Below are 13,984 nucleotides of genomic sequence, written 5' to 3'. Positions count from 1 at the left end.
ATACTGTGTAATATATACAATAGTGGAACTTTAAAATGCATGCATTAATGTATCTTTCTCACATTTGTAATACTTTAATCAGTTAATAAGAATACTTTATGTAGTTTTATATAATTTATTTGAATGAATTAAGTCTTTTCGTGTCTAATCTTGAATCACTTAACTAATCAAGGTTGATGTAGTATGTAGAAAGTATTTAAAATCTTTTTGGAGAGATAAATTTGTACAGCAATCTAATTACACTATTGAATATGTAATTAGTAACTAGTAATTAATTACTTTTCAGAGTAACTTTACTGATGTTTGGAAACATTACATTATTACAGTCGCCCTAACCAATCACAACTGGGGATTTGGGTTTGTACTTTAATGCCAAGCCAAGTATTCATTTTCAGGCACAAACTTCTTTTAAATTTCCTTAAGATCTAAAAAAATTACCAAACTACAGTATCATACTGTGATGAGTTGCCATTCAAAGGCTAGGTTGAATTGGTTAATGTCCAATTGCTGAATTCATTCAGATATTTGACATTTTTCCAGAGAATGATGAAAGTTTGGCATCTGACTTATTATAAAAACCTGTTTGCAAATATTTTATACTTCTGTGTCACTTCGTTGCATCAGACGTGAGTTGATGCAAAAAGCCTTTTACAGTGTTAAATAGACATTGGGTGTGTTACTCTGTTTTCCCCTCAACATCTTTGATCTGCAAGCGTGCGAAGCCTGCCAGTGAATTCTCCAGTCAAGTACGATATATGAATATAAACTCTCAAACTAGTGCGTCAAAAAATGTATCTTTTGATCTTCACACACTGGTGATGGAAGGACTCAGAGATACAGAGATTTCAGCAGAAATAAATGACCATCCAACTATAAAGGGTCCCTGTCAATCTCACCGCTGTCATCGCGAGATGAAGGTCACAGGCAATAACAATCAAGTCTATTTCATTATTCTGTCTAACCAAAAAAAGAGATGACGAACTAAAGTGAGGGAGAAAGAAAAAGAGTGAGATGCATGTAAAAAGCCACCCCCCCCATCCAAACCTCAGCCACCACCACCTTTTCTGCACTCTCATTTATTTCAATTTGTCATGCTTTGCTCCCCCCTCTACAGGAGAAGCGGGCGGAAGTGGGGAAAGATGGGGAGAGAAATTGGTATCTCCGTTCGTGGCGTAATGAAACATTTAGATGCGAGCGGAGCTATGCCTCCGCATTAGCACCAGCGATGAAGGGAGATGGCTGGCGGCACACAGCCCACTCCACCTAATACCTCTCTAATCCAGGTCAAAGTGGGACACTTCTTCTCCTTAATAAGTATTGGCACCTTCTTTTGGAGGATGTATTTATGGTATGAAAGGTCCAGCTGTGGTGCTGACGGCACGAGCGCCTCTTTCTCTGACAGGGAATGGAAAAATAAATCATGGCTTTGCATTTGTATAGGACTGAAGATCAAGGACAGGTGCTGAGATTGAAAATCCTATCGGTATTTTAGAGCTATCACGTTTAAAAGGGGACTGGAGGTATAAAATGTTGGTGAGGAAACGATTGAGTAGATAGCTATTGAACGTTAAGATGCCATTTATTATGATTGTTTTCTCCCTCTATGCATTTCTGTTGCTAGTCGGCATAGTTCAAAGTTTCTAGTTATGCTGACTTTTAGCCCGAAATGGATTTGTAAAGAGGTTTTTCTCGGTTGTGTAGTGTACAGTGGCCATCTAAAGTATATATTCTTTTTTCTTTGTCTAATGATATATATTATAACCATGAAGCATTGGAGGCTGGGGATTATAATAAAGCGTTGGAGATTTTTACCACGGGGTGTGGTTATGCATGAAATGACGCAGAGTGCTTTAACCAACCTGATCTCACTGGAATTCGTAGCTATTTTATGAGGTGGCTATGAATTTGTAAGATGTGAATACCTAAACAAAAGATTTTTAAAAAAGCAATACTGAAGCCCCTCTCCTAACCCCATCCACAAACCTAACGTCACTGGCACAAGCAAATCGTAATAAAAGTAAGAATAAAAACGTGCGAATTTAGCCACTGCATAAAAAAAGTTACAAATCCCCACGAGACTGTGTTGCTTTAACTGGTAAAATCATAATTTTAAATCATGGAACGGCCTTTTCATTTTCTCTCTCTCTCTCTAAATAATGTAGGCCTACACAGCAACATTATAAGTGTTAATTCAACTCTAATAGAATTAAAATCAACTCCAAACAAGTGTACATATTGTCCCAATATTTATAGAGTTTAAACAACACTCTTGAAAGTGTTACTTGTTTAACACTATACAGAGCTCTAATAACACTATGTGGAGTTGAAAAACAACACTGGTCAACACCACAAAGGGTTATTTTTCTTCAACGCTAGAGTAAAGAGTGACAATTCAACACCAATTAAATCTATTTTAACTATATTTTTAACACTAGTGTACAGAGTTAAAAACTCTAAAAAGTGTTGACTTTAAAAATCTGTACCTTTTGCAGAGTTACTACAACACCACAATATATATTGCATCAAAATAAACAAGTTTAAAAATACACACTCTCAAAAAACAGTATAGTATTCGCTAGTGTATATAAAAAGACATGTTAAAACATCTGACGCAATGTTTTAAGAGTATTACTGTATTAAAAAGTAAATGACACAGTTGACTTGGCAAAAAAGTGGTTTTATTAAACATCTCACAATCAACGTCAAAGTCAGTAAACATTTTAAAATAAGTGACACTTTGGCACAATATAGACATTTCTATCATCAGTATTTTATGAATGCTGTTTGTCAAATGGTTTGTGGTATACATTACATTGTTTGCATTCATGCATTTGACTTCAGTTGCCATTTCAGCTAAATGAACACTTTTCTGTTTATCTATACAGTATATTATATAAAAATGTGGCCCTCTTTCTCTGTCTCGCCCTCTCTATATATAAATATTTAATATTTGTATAAATCTATCGTTTTAACATACAGAGCACATACTGTATGTGGTTTTGTGTTTCCTCAGCTGGCATCAGCATCTTCCCGTTTGGCCCTGACTGGTTGTGTTTTGCTAGCGTTTACTACCACTTGGAAGGTAGGCTATGATAAAACCCCAACGCTTCAGTGCCTGCATGCATTTCGAGATTGAAGTTAAAATCCACTGCCTCACAGATACAATCTTTATCAGGCTAACAAATCTTATCAGTCTTCGAGAATTACTTTAAAAGAAAGTGACATCATGACAAAGTTCTACTCTGCTGCTGTCTTTGAACTAAAAACTGCACAGAAATAAGACTTTGACAATTTTAAGTTACTTTTTATGGATTTCACCGCGCTAAAGTTGCATGGGCGCGGCTAACGGACAATAACGCCTCACAATTGCTTTGATTTATCCACCAGATATGTAATAAACCTCAGTTTCACAAAAAGATTCACTCAAATAAATGGCCGTGCCTGACAGAACATTAAAGCTTTGACAGAGTTCGATTAGAGTTGGGGCGAAATCAAACAATGGTCCAGTCTCTTGTAAAACAGCATTTGAGTAAATAGTTTTTTAATGAATGCCTTTTTAACAGCTTGAATCCTTTTTTCTGTCATCATCGGACGCACTTTATCTCTAGTCTAATAGCCAGGAGTGCAGGGTGCTTGATATTATTCCTCTTAAGCCACCGTGACTCTGTCATCGCTGACTGGACCTTCATTAATTCAGCTCTGAAATCGATGGCTCTTCTGTCACGGCTTTGCAATCAGTGCCTTTCCCCCCTTTTCCTCCGCGCTTCGACGCTCCACGAGCTGAGGAGAAGAATGAGTGGAGATGTGACAGAGAGGTCAGTCAGCCAAAAGCAACACAGTTTTTACCTTGAGTGAAGTGTGTGTGCAAAAACGGGAATCTGTCTGATGTTACCTTCAGCTAGATCTGACCCCCTCACCCTACCGTGCCATTTCTCATCATCGTCACGCTCGTTTTGGTACGGGAAAGGCAGAGGGAGGACATCGAAAGCTGTGAGCTTTATTTAGTTATCAATGAATTAACAAACTCATTCTACATGCATATTTATGTGTTGCCATGCAAGCAAGGGATATCTTTAAACCAAAAGGAGTGAAAGGGTCTAGTGTGTTTTATCATTTTTATTGCTCATGGAAACTTTTTTTGTAAAAGGGATTTAAAGCAATGGTTTGGCCACTGGTCTGTTGTCATGTCAATGATGCTAAATGCACATACCTGTAATAAAATGGAATAAACAATTGAGAACAATTAGAATAAAGTACAGAATTAAAAGAGAGAACTTTGTTATTGATTTCAAGCTCATTCTACATTTAAATGCATGTTTGCACAGTATTTATAAATGCATAGTATAAATGCATAGGCTACTAAAGTTATTTTTATAGCAAAAAATAACTATTACAAAGGGGAACGTGGATTTCAGTATAGTTATTTCATTTTAGTTCCAATTTTAGTTTTAAGTTTAGATTTACCTCGGATACTCTTTCTCATATTTTGAATAATTAATTTAGGCTATGTTTATAGTTAGATTAGGTCTTTCAGCAGAATAGCTCTATATGTTTAGATACTGTATTGTGTACAAAAGTTTACATACACCTTGCAGAATCTGAAAATGTTGAAAACGGAAAAAAAGAATCAGGTGTATGGGCCCTGCTATTCAGTGCCATTTTAGAGTAGTAACTTTCCATAAAAAAAATGTACTGGTCCAGCTCAGGATATTATTGTGTTGTCATTTTTACCAGAGTTTTCAACTAAGAGACTGATGAGAAACAGGGTGTAACAGGTTGAACAATAACAGGAGTGACATTGTATACTAAACAGCCATTTCTACTCATTATGTGAACAACAGGCTAGCACATGGCAATTTCGGAGGAAGATTTTTTGCTTGTTTTTTAACAATTCTTCTCAAGATTACAAAAATATTGTTTCCTCTATAAATAAGCGTAACAAAGAGGACATGTTATGCTTTACCACATCAGTGAACTACTCTGAAATGTTGAAGAGAAAGCAGTTAAAAGTCCCCTTATTTTTCCACATTTTCCAGAATCTGCAAGTTGTAAACTTTTGAATACTTGAACTTTATTTCTTCAATGTGTAGCACCGTGATCCTGGGAGGCACAATATTTTGTTGTTGTTGTATGTTTCCACATAAGGCAGAATATTGATTATTTGAACTTGATAGACAATGTGCACCATTAAATTTACATATATAGTCTTAAATGTATCTTTTATGTAATAGAAGCTTGTACAGTTTGCGTGACATTCCCCAAAAACATGAACAAAACGGCACCAGAAAATCCAATAGCGGCTTCATTAAATACAAATTTATTTCCAACAAGGACAAACATGGCCTCTGTCAACAACGCGCATGTTTTGTGCAGGGAATTATTGGCTGCCAAGATTGTGAATCATCATCACTCAAAACATTTAGAAACGAATATATAAAGATGCTGTAAAACTAAAACATACATTTTCCTCTTCAGCCATATGTCATATTAATAATTGTGCATGGTGTTGGGCCGGCGCAGTTCAGTTTTAATTAATTTCAGTGCTCGAATTTAAGGACATTCGTATGGTAAACAATTCTGATTTTGTGTTGGGTCGCCGTTGATGTCCAATATAAAATCTGGGTCCTGAAGCAAAACCAGTTGACAACCACTGATTTAGATGACAACAAACCAAAAGTGGGAAGCTGTAAGGGACAGTGAAAGAGACAGAACGGTGAGAGGAAGAGTGTAATTTGTTAGCTGTCTCGCTCTCATTCCAGTTTGATGTCACCCCATTACAGTATTTGTCAGCGGTATTGTCTTCCCATGACAGATCCATAATTTCAAAAGAGCGATCATGCAGAATTCCTAATCGTTGTCTCCTCTTGGCCGTTTCTTGGCGGTTAGCGGCTACGCTCAGCCAAACTTCTGTGACTGAATGAGTGCTTTTGTGAGTCGCTGATCATTCGTTAGGACGGTATTATGCCAATGCAGGGTCAATCTGAGCCTCAACACAGTCTGTCAGGCGACTCGATCAATGTGTAATTATATCTGACCACCGTCATAAATAACTCGGCTTGCAAGTTCAAGGTTGTACTTAATTGTGTTATTCACATCGCCTGTGCTCTATTATGTCTCTGTGTCTCAAAGTCGGTATTGAGAGTGATGTTTTTACCTGAAAACTGGCGATGGATGTTAAAATGGAGAAGGTGAATGGATGGATGGTATTTATAACCCGGAGGACCGTGATGATAATCTCATGGGTATGGTTTGATTAGTAACCTGTTTTATAATACACAACTGCTATAAGCCGCTCTTATGACAGAGATGTCCATCATGCTTTGGCGAGAAATGAAACTTTTTGTCGGTCTAAATCCATGAACCTCTGTCTGCTTACTAAAATTTGAAGTGAAATAAACCGAGCAAGACTGACCATTACTGCAACAAAAAAGTAATTTGTTGCTGTGTGCTGGTGTTACCATGGTATTGTGTGGGTACATTGTGCTCACCAAGGACACAGATTATTCCCAGTACAAGTGTCTTCTCACACAACAGTGTGATTTTGCAGTGCGAATTCTGAAATTTGAGTTTACTGTAAGTTTACATTAAAGTCCAGTGAGTTTAATGTAACTCTGTATTTATTTATGGATTTAATATACACTAAGTTTAGGGTAACTTGACAAAAATGTTTATCATGATTTTAAAAACGTTTAATCTGAGGCTGAATGCTTTAATTTTTGAAATTTCGGTAACACTTTACAATAAGGTGCTATTTATTAACAGTTAATGCATCGGCTCAAATGAATTATGAACAATACTAACACAGCATTTATTAATGTTAGTTCATGTTAATTTTAGCATTTACTAATATTAAAATCAAACGTTGCCACTGTTAACATTAGTTAATGCAACGTGAACTATATGAATAGCCTAACTGTTTTGACATGAACTAACATTAACAAATATTAATAAATGCTGAAAAACTAAATTGTTCGTTTTTATCTAATGTAATACATTTACTAAGGTTAACTAATATTGTAAAGTGTTACCACAATTTCTTTTGTTACATAATATAATTGTTTCAACATATTAATGTATTCCGTTAAAACTAAATTTAATTAAAAAATATATTTTTGAAATTGATTTCTTGGAGCTAATAATGAATAAAAAAACAGCCAATTAGAGATGAGCATCCTTCAATGCTCTTTGAAAAGCTTCCCAGGTTGAGACCTCAAGAAGCTGGATGATAAAATGTCAAGTGTTTTGCAAATTCTAGTCAAAGGGTGACTACTTTGAAGAAGCTAAATTTAACATAAAGGTCATTTATTTTGAATGATACTTTTAGTAACAACATTCCCACAGAAATACTGTATATAAATAACGAATGAACTAGTGTTAAGTGTGCTCGCTAAAGCATCACTGTTTTATTATTCATCATTCATCATTATCGTTATTATTTTTTACTTATTTTTCTATCCGGAACTTCATTGGATTGTTTCTGTACTAAGTCTATGTGATTAATCTTTGTGAGGAAGTCATGTGAACAGCCTAAAATATCATCTGTGATAGAGATCTGTAAATTGGTCTCTTCTTACTTGGGCCACTAAGCCATCACCTAGCAACCACCCAGAAAACCCTAGCGACCGCAATGCGATATGCTAATAAACACCAATTGAAACATTGTGGAGGTCATGTTTATTCCAGATCCAAGTTAATTACGTTCCAACTTGTTGGCTGTGACCAATAGAATGAGATCAAAAGTCTCTGTGTGATGTCATCACTCCAGGTAGAATCGCCGACTGACCCAAAAAGCTTTGCTTTATAATCGCCTGTATTCCAGCTCATAGTCTTTCGTTCTTAATGAGACAATTGAGTAATTGCCCAGTGATTTCAGAGCGAAAGAGGGTAATAGATTAAAGTAATCCTCTCTACACAATATCAGTGTTTCCCTCTTCCCAGAGAAACTTTCCTATTACCAGCTAAAGCCCATTAAATTGCGCTGTTGGATTTACAAATGTAATCAATAGATAATTGTCTGAGGCTTCTTTCGAGCGCACGCTGATGCCGACCACCTGCCGCTCTTGTATTTTCTAATCTAAAGTCATTGTTTTCTTTTATTAGCACTTGCGCGTCCTCCCATCAAACGTAGACAGATGAGGCTTTCGCGCGTGTACTGTACACGTCGGATTAATGAAGAGAATTTCCGCGTTCGGTCCCGTGCAAACGCCCATTTTTCCTGCTCATTTACTGCGTTCATATGCGGCTTATTGAAGTACATTAACCACGTCGGTCTTTTGGAATTACATCGGAGTCTGTTCGATTTTTATTTGGACTGTTAAAAAGATCAAGCAAAATACTGAAATGAACTTCTGCCGTCCAATCTCTCATTTAATTCATCTGAGATTGATGCAAACACAATCCTCCCCATCGCATAGATCTATTAGAGTTGGACATACCACACAAGAGATTTATAATGACTGTGAAATCTGTCTGTTGTGCTGTGACCTGATATGATATTTCAGCACAAAGGGACAGGCAGCAGTGCAGAACCGGCCGTTCAGAGTGTTCATGGGTAAAATGAAATCAGAGAGGGCAACAGTGACACAGTTACCCTGGATTGACCCAATGTGATTACCTCGATCTAGCCTCAGAGACCCAGTTCTCACACTTGACCTTTGAACTCACCCGTAAGTAAAAAAAAAGATAGTTCTCGTTAATATCTCTATTTTTTCACTGTGACAGAAGTAAGATTAAACCGAGAGCCACTGGAGAGGAGACTGCATATAGTTTTGTTTCGTTTTCTAGTCAGAACAAGATACTAATCTCACACACGTCTTTGAGAATAGATCTCAACAATGTCACAGATTCTCAAATTCTTACAAAACCAAATGATCTAAGCGATGTGATCTACATTAACTATACAGCTGTACGCTCGTACTGTGCGTAACAAAAGTCTAATTTGTTTCTTTTTCTATTTCACCTTGGGGAAAAACATCCGAGAAACATCTTGTGCTTAAGTGAAACACCTGAATATATTTCCCCGAGCTATGAAGCAGAATCATTTAAGCAATAATATTTCCTCTGGGTGCCATTGTTAGACTGAATGAAGGTGGTTTATTTGTCAAGTCTTGTATTTTACAACACTGTATACACATTTTGTGGATTTTAATGGCACGTTTTATGCCACTAGCTATCTATATGTTAATGCACTTCAAAAGTTGACAAAACTGTTAGCTTGTATACATATTTACCTGTATTGATCTTTCAGAAAAACAGACCAAGAATGTTGATGACTCATCCTGCACTGCACAGACGTCTGTCCAATCAAATGCTCTCGAATCAAATTCCCACTTTTCAATGTCACCTACAACCAACTGGCAAGTAGCAAGTCGTGGTTCACGTCTCTGGCATAAAACTAAAACCCATTGGCTATTTTAAATGAAGAACAGCACGATCCTCCAAAGGAAGAAAATGTTCATAGTTCATGAAATTTTAAAATCTCTGAAATTAGAATTTACTCCTGACACTTTTCCAATGTTCAGTTGGTGCTGAGCACTCTTTCTATTCATCCTCGACACCAGCCTTTAGCTCTGGATGCATCATTGAAGTGTACCGCCGTGTCCTTCAGACTGTAAATGAAAAATAATGCTTCGGTAACATTGCGCCTATTGTGAGAAGACCGGTGCGGTGCAAATTAGTAAAGATGTTCTATACGAGCACTTCACGCGCGATATTCACACACAATTTCTTTTTAGCACACATAGACGCTGTTATTTTACTCTGGGCCCGGTTGCCATGGCGATGCATCGGTTTTTGAGGTCTGCGTGGACACTTGCAGTTTTCAATACATTAAGACATAATGGCAGTAGCCGTGCTGGATACGGCAATTTCTGCCTCTGCGGCTTAGCCTTATTGTTGCACTCCTCTCTTATTTTCTCTCGCATTCTCCCTCCTTATTTACACGGTCGCACATGCACGCGCACACACATAGCACGCAATGCTGTTATCTTTACAGGTACCTCGAAAATGGTATACAGGGAACGTATTTGGGTAGCGTGGGCATTATTATTGTGATATTGGATGCTAATGTGAATAAATAGAAGTTTATTTAAAATAAGCACACAAACTCAAGAGCCATTGGAATTGGTCATAGTTTTCTAAATCCGTCTAATACGACGTGTAAGGCTAGTTAGAGCTGGTAAACCACTTCCAGTCTGCTCAATCTGACCGATTATCAAACCTCACAAAAACCATCAAACCAGACCAGCCTGACCAGTGGAAATCACCGTGGAGATCAGCAAAGGCTTTAAGGTTTATTTCAAATATTTTTTGTGAGTAGACTGACAATATCAATCTACCCTGCATTTTACCTTCTCTAAATTGTAGAATTATGAGGCTCATCCAAAAATATACATTTACCACTTATAGCTTTACTCCAAGATGCCAACACCAACCTACTTTCTGTTTGCTTGCAGGTCACCCGCATGGCCAATATGAAGTTTTAGATGGTTGAAATTCACACACTCTTTTCAAGTTAAAGACTCGGAGTCCCGAGGCCTCAGACACGAGCCTGCAGACCTTTGGATTGATTTCCTCCTGTCTCCTTCAGGTTAGCCCTCAGGAACCCCATCCAATCACATCAAATCACGGACGCCAAGTGGTGCGGTCCCGTCCAATCACGCTGATTGCTTTGGAAAGTCCAGGCCATCCCTTAAGCTAACAGTGCAATTACTGGAAGTGTCTCATGAAAGGAATGTGTGAGAGGATGGGCGGGTGAAGGTGATTAATTGAGAAGGGAGCTCTTTAAGGGAGGAGAAAAGCAGCGGATGATCGAGGAAGCGAGAGACAGAGTTTCGAAGGGGGCGACGGTCGGGTAGATCATGAGAGAAGAGTTCATTGAGGGATCAGTCGGATAAATGGATGGAGGGGATGGAGAAGAGGTATCAATCAATTCTATGACCATTGTGAGAAAATCTGAAGATGTTGCGAAGAGCAAACTGACCAATGAGTTCGTATAACACCTGTTTTATGAACTTCTTTAGAAGGAAAAACACTAAAGCAATGCGGAGAGCATCAGATACATTTTCTTAGCCCATATAAGGGACAGTTCAATTAAAAAAAATCTGATCTCATTTACTCACCCTCGTGTTATTTCAAATGTGTAAAAATGTCTTTGTTCCGATCAACACAGAGAAGGATATTTGGAAAACCAAACAGTCCTTGGCCACCAGTGTCTACCATAGCATTCTTCCAAATATCTTTCTCTGCGTTCATCACAACATGAATGATGTCAGAATTGTCATTTTTGCGTAAACTGTTCCTTTAACATTTGTTTATTGTTTTAACTAAACTAACTTTAACTACATTTGATTAGATTTCTCTGCAAACAAATTTTAATGTCATTTTGCTTCTCAAATAAATATAAACTGTTATAAGAATCTTTAGATATTTATACTGGAAACAAAATAAGAAAATGATTTGCTGCAATGAAGAAAAAAAGAACCTGACTTCATGAAGATTTCTCAGTCTAATCAGATATTACAAATAATACAAAGATAATATGCCAAAATAAGGAGATATCTTTTCCGTGTGTTAAATTGAGTTTCTGTCCTAACCATCCGTGACAAAGCTAAATTATTACAAATTACTGTACGCCTACTAGTTATGAAAAACCTTGATTATTCCTTTAAATTTGCATCACAGGCAAAATATCTTTGCTCAGAGTTCCTGATTTAATAAAGATTTATTAACATTTCATTTGTTGAATAAAATGCGAGTAATTGAATAAAATTATTGACTTGTTTGGCTCAATGATCTTTTTAATGTGCCAGAATATCGCATGCTAAATATAGAGAAAAATCTGTTCCAAATATCAAAATAGATTTAAAGACTAACACATTCAAGTTCTCAGCCAAGTTTTTCTTCAAGTGAAAAAGTACAGGATTGCCACCAAAGACGAAAGCAATTTGCGCAGAACCTCACGGACCTGCTGAAGTGTGAAAATGGCAGAGATTATTGCAAACATAACACAGATTTGTCAATACTTTGCTTAATACTGAAGTGGAATGTCATTGTGTCAGTATAATACCATCTGATATTTTCCAACGTTTTCTCGCAGGGTAGTTTGTAAAAATGCTGCAAAACTGTGACATCCAGAGAGTAAATTGAATGGCAGGATGTCTCTGCTCCCCGCGTGCCACTGAATATGCTGCTGTTGTCGTATTCAATAGCCATCACAATAAAGAGAATTCCTTTAAGATTTTTCCCCTCCAAATGTCATGGCCATCTTCAAAGGCCTTGAAGGGCAGCAGTATATTAAAAGCAATATTGGCAGTAAACACGCCGCTTACTCTATCTGTCTCTATCATCAGCATGTGTACGGTTGATAATCGTAATGGGGAAATGGCACCTGAAATGTTTGAACTTTACTTTCTTCATCCGTATGGGCCTGTTTTGCACTGTCATTGTCCCTCTTTGCTTTCTTCGTCCATCACGTCGACTCTTCACGGCCATCCTCTTAACCTTATCATCCAAAGCCATTTTCGGCTCGAATGAATGCATAGGGGAACTTGACCGAACACATCCAAGAAAATGGAGCTGGCTCAGAGAATGCTGTATGTTATCAGGTCTGTAAAGTTCATTTATTCATTTTTACCTTTTTCTCGTACATTTTTTGATTATTTATATTGTATGAAAGTTACGTTTTCAGCGAGATCAGGTTGTGCTTTTGTAGTAAGAACTCATCACTTCTTTCTTTGCCCAAAAGACAATGTTTTTCTTGAATACATCAAGAATATAAAAAAATAGGGCTGTCAAATGATTCGTCGCGATTAATCGCATCCAGGATCAAAGTTTGTGTTTACATATTACATGTCTGTACAATGCATAATCATTTTGTATTTATAACACATACATGCATATTATAAGAAAAATATCAAATATAAAAATGTATGAACTTTTATATACTGTATAATTTCAATTATTAGTAAGTATAAATAAACACATCAAAATATTTCCTAAATGTAAACAGAAACTTTTATTCTGGATGCGATTAATCGCGAATAATCGTTTGACAGCCCTAATAAAAAAATAGACATTTTCTAGACAAAATTAGATTTGTATTTTCTGACTCAAAAAAGTTTCAAAAGTAGTAGGTTGTGCAGCCTACAGGCTGTATAAGAGTATGTGAGCGGAGTGAAATTTTTTGTGCTCCCCACTAAAAACGTTTTGAAGTAACTGTGCTCCAGCCCCAGTCCTGGTTTTCCCATTTTCCTCTGATTTGACAGAAAACGCGCTCTGAGCATTCCTGGGGCGAGAAAAACCACAGATGCTCTGACTATCAAAAAACCTCTCTTTGCTTCTGGCTAAATCACGCAACTCTGGTTATTCACAACTTCACACTGTCCACATACATGGAATTGGAACACAAACTAAACAAATGCCTCGACCAATCAAATTAGAGGATCGTAACATAAACGGTCCATTTTTAGATATTGTTTCTAGATCATAGGCTGCATGTCTTGTCTTACTCTAAGATTGTATTTATGAAGTTCAAAGTATCAATTTTCAAAGTTAACTTTTCTCATTAAATAGCTCTCTGTACATGCCACAAAGAGCTGAGGTTGCTATGGCAACTAAATAAATTAAGCAGTCCTCAAAGCAAGTTTTTATAGCTGTCAAAGTTAGTTATCTTACTGTACGATATAATGAAACAGATGACGGGAAGAAAGTTGTTGCATATCAGTGAGATGTTTGGTTTAAGCACGTTTTATAGCCATCAAAGAGAGAGAGTCTGAGAAGTTTTCCTCCTTGTTTAGCGAGGACTGAACGTTTCTTGACATGTTTACATCTTAAACGCTCTCTCAGTGTTATAAAGAAAAATATTATCTGTGTATATCTTAAACACATAAATTTGAAACACAAGGCACGTGCAGTAAGCTAAACATTTGTCTTGCAAACATATTTTTAGAAAGATAAACAAGCCGACGAGAATGGAGGAGAGAAT

The 13,984-nt window shown here is 36.9% G+C and overlaps 1 long non-coding RNA gene across 2 annotated transcripts in view; it reads left to right on the top strand.

Annotated features, from left to right (window-relative positions):
• The window catches only part of LOC130545475 (uncharacterized), a 44,401-nt gene extending 32,623 nt beyond the window's left edge, over positions 1-11,778 (top strand). The window contains exon 3 of one of the 2 annotated variants that reach the window (XR_008961651.1): positions 10,455-11,778. This is a non-coding gene — a long non-coding RNA (uncharacterized LOC130545475). Of the gene's footprint in view, positions 1-3,013; positions 3,083-10,454 lie in introns of those variants that run through there. The other variant, XR_008961652.1, reaches the window with a different exon arrangement.
• Positions 11,779-13,984: the final 2,206 nt, after the last annotated feature.

This window comes from Triplophysa rosa, linkage group LG21 (assembly GCF_024868665.1).
Source record: "Triplophysa rosa linkage group LG21, Trosa_1v2, whole genome shotgun sequence".
Lineage (NCBI taxonomy): Eukaryota > Metazoa > Chordata > Actinopteri > Cypriniformes > Nemacheilidae > Triplophysa > Triplophysa rosa.
This window is presented reverse-complemented; position numbering and strand designations above follow the sequence as displayed.